Source organism: Phoenix dactylifera, chromosome 3, assembly GCF_051530095.1.
Source record: "Phoenix dactylifera cultivar Ajwa chromosome 3, Ajwa_hap1_PhDact_Kaust_v1.1, whole genome shotgun sequence".
Lineage (NCBI taxonomy): Eukaryota > Viridiplantae > Streptophyta > Magnoliopsida > Arecales > Arecaceae > Phoenix > Phoenix dactylifera.
In genome coordinates, this window is record NC_143192.1 from 38,006,133 (window position 1) to 38,010,061 (window position 3,929).

The window sequence follows — 3,929 nt, forward strand, 5'->3', positions numbered from 1 at the left end:
CTCCTGATCCCCAAAATCTCTGAAATGACATCTTTCACCGAAGCCTCAATCTTCGGTGAGTAGCATACCACCGATTTGGCCAAGTTGACCTGCTACCTTGATACACTACAGTACTCCCCTACAATCTAACGGTTCGCCTGTGTCGATCTCCTGCTCGTACTAGCCATCAGAAAACAATCGTCAGTGAACAACAAATGGAAGATCTGGAATATACCTGTCCTCGGCCTGTAAGGCTCCAAGGCATGGGACTCAGCAGCACTACAGAGAGCTCTAGATAGAGCATCCGAGCATAAGATAAATAACAGTGGAGACAATGGGCAACCCTGCCGCAGGCCCACTGATGACTCGAAGAAGCACATAGGCGTGCCATTCACCAAAATGGCAAATGAAGGTGACTGAACACAGCACATAACCCAACTAATCCACTGACGATGAAAGCCAAAAATCTCCAATGTGCGTACTAGAAAGTGCCAGTCCATCCTACCGTAAGCTCTCTCCATATCTAACTTGATGCCCATCAAGCCTTGCCTACGTGAGGCCTGCCTGAGATCACACATGAACTCCTGGTCTATCAGTAGATTATCAGAGATACTACGTCCCTTGATGAAGGCCCCCTGCTCGGGACTAACCAACTCAGCCAATAAACCCCCGACTCTCCTCACTAAGATCTTCGCAATGATTTTGTAGATGGTAGTACAGAGGCTAATGGGCCGATAATAACTCAGTTCGGTGGCGTCCTCCCTTTTTGGAATCAGGGTGATAAAAGTTCGTTTCCACTCACTAGGAATGGTGGTTGAGCTAAAGCAATGAAGGATAGCCTCAATCACATCCTGTCTGACTATGCACCAGTACCTCTGAAAAAAGAGAAGGGGAAAGCCATCCGACCCCGGGGCCTTGTCCCCAGCCAAGGATCGAAGACTCTCATGAATCTCTGTTGTTGTCACCGGCCTAATCAGCTCGGTGTTCTCCACATCTGTAACCCTCCTCGATAGAACAGGTTGGGCGGGTAGCCCTCCATCCCTGGTCTGCTCTGTCCATCTCGACCTGACGAACTCCTTCAACACTCTCCAACCCTTGATATGCCACTTCGTGTAGTACTAAAATAATTTAATTTAATTTGTTTAAGATTTAGATTTTCTGCTAAGAACTTTGATTTATTAATATGGCCGCTTTTTTGCCCTTTTTGGATGTGAGGTTTAAATCACAACCTGTTGCAATCATAATTGGTTGCTCTATGGTGGTTGGAGGCTGATGGGAAATATCTAGTATTACATCCATCGATCTAGTTTTGGACTCGATAGTCATCCAACTTAGCCGATATAATGAAAAAGCTAACCAAGATCATCAATCACTCACTTTAGCTCCAAAATCATGGTTAGGATGGGCGTAATACACTGGGAAATTGATCCTAAACAACCCATTTCCTACAACCCCCACCCCCAAAAATAGACCATTCATGCTACTCATTGCAATCACAACGGGTTGTGACTCGAGTCTCTTTTTTTTTTTTTTGAAGAATTGTTTAATTTCTAAGATTTTTTTTTAGATGCTTTTATCTTTAGCTATAACATATACTTCAACTGCGTCAGTGCAGTTGAATGAATGGAGAATGAGATGTGAATCAAAGGAGGGTGAGTTGGGACAAACACACACACACACACACAGAGAGAGAGAGAGAGAGAGAGAGAGAGTCGGCAAAGGACAAGGGTAATTGGCCAACAACTTGAGCTTGGAAATCTGAAGATTAAATAATAATAATAATAAAAGAGACCAAGAAATGGGGGTTCAAGCACTGAACAGGAAGGCCAATGAGGTGGTCGGCATATTGGCGGTGATACCAGAAAAAAATAACTAATAATGGAGGGGGCCATAAGTGGATTGTGCATGAAAAAAGACGCATTACTTGCTTGAAATGAGAAATAAATGATCGAAACCCCTGAGACATAATGAAGCGTCCCCACATGGGCGGTGAAACTGTCCCCCATCCCCCCCGACCACTGCCCCAAAAACATCATTAATCCCGCATAATTTCCCCAACCGCCCCGCTGCCTCTCGAGGAAAAGCGCCAGCTCGGTGCGGATCAGCCGCAGATAAATGCTTATGCGAATGAGCATCTTCCGTCCGATTTTTGAAAGCGGATCGATCTGATGGTCGCGTAGAAGGGTTTGTTATGGGGACGTTGGCAAGGAGGTTGGTGACGGGGGGAACTACCCATAGGATGCTGTCACGTGCGGATTGAGATAAGATGGGTCTTGTCGGCTTGTCTCTCGACGGTCTCACGTCTCTTTCCAGAATTAGATTAAATGTATGAATCGTCTTTCCATCGTAGCGTCTGTTCGCAAACATCTCCGGTTCATATTTGCAGCAAAAATGAGGTTAAAATAATAACTATAAAGTTTAGAAATTTCTTATCAATAACTCTTTTCTGAAAACTTATATTAGAATTTATAAAAAGACTTTACATGCATCATAAAACAGAAAGTTTCGATGATTATGGAACCATGCCAAGAAATTAAATTCACAGATCAATATCTGATACATATATTAAAAGAAGTTTTTATTTTATACTTTAATAGTAATATTTTATTATATAATTATAAAATAAATTCTTATTAAAATTTAATTTATCATCTGAGCACAAATATGGCACCACAGATCGTGAGGAGATTTTCTGCACAAAATTCTATATATAAATCGTCTACATTAGGCAACAAAAGCGCACACTAATTTCAACATTTTATTTTTGATATGCCGGTGACTCACACACAATGGGTGTGGGTGTTGCTCATAAGATGAAAAAGGATAAAGAATACAATGGAGACGGAACTGAAAAGTAGTCGTCTCAAATAGAGTTTCCGAAATGCTGAGCGACAAAGAATGTGTAATAACCCAGGACCTCACCGAAAATAGCTAGCCGAAAAGTATTATTTGGGTTCCTTGATCCTATATAAGTACCCAAGATCCACCCAGCGAATAACCGATGTGGGATTAATACACGCCCGCACGGATCCTCACATACTTCCCCCGTTCAAGCCCCGACGTCCTCGTCAGGCTAAGGGTTCATATCTATTCAAATCTAATCACAAACACCACGATTGGCCCGTGGTCAGCCTCAATGGATCCGTGCTGCAGTGTCCCCTAGTCCACATAGGTTATGGGCCAAGTCCGCTCTGATACCATTTGTAACAACCCAGGACCTCACCCAAAATGGCTAGCCGGAAGGTATTATTTGGGTTCCTTGATCCTGTATAAGTACCCAAGATCTACCCAGCGAATAACCGATATGGGACTAAATACACGCCCGCATGGGTCCTCACATACTCCTCCCGTCCAGGCCCTGACGTCCTCGTCAGGCTAAGGGTTCAAATCTATTCAAATCTAATCAAAAACATCACGATTGGCCCATGGTCAACCCCAATGGATCCGTGCTGCAGTGTCCCCTAGTCCACATAGGTTATGGGCCGGGTCCGCTCTGATACCATTTGTAACAACTCAGGATCTCACCCAAAATAGCTAGCCGGAAGTTATTATTTGGATTCCTTGATCCTGTATAAGTAACCAAGATCTACCCAGCGAATAACCGATGTGGGACTAAACACACGCTCGCGCGGGTCCTCATATACTCCCCTCATTCAAGCCCTGACGTCCTCGTCATGCTAAGGGTTCATATTTTATTCAAATCTAATCACAAACACCACGATTGGCCCATGGTCAGTTCCAGTGGATCCATGCTGCAGTGTCTCCTAATCCACATAGGTTATGGGTCGGGTCCGCTCTGATACCATTTGTAACAACTCAGGACCTCATCCAAAATGGCTAGCCGGAAGGTATTATTTGGGTTCATTGATTTTTATATAAGTACCCAAGATCTATCCAGCGAATAATCGATGTGGGACTAAACACACGTCTGTACGGATTCTTACATGATG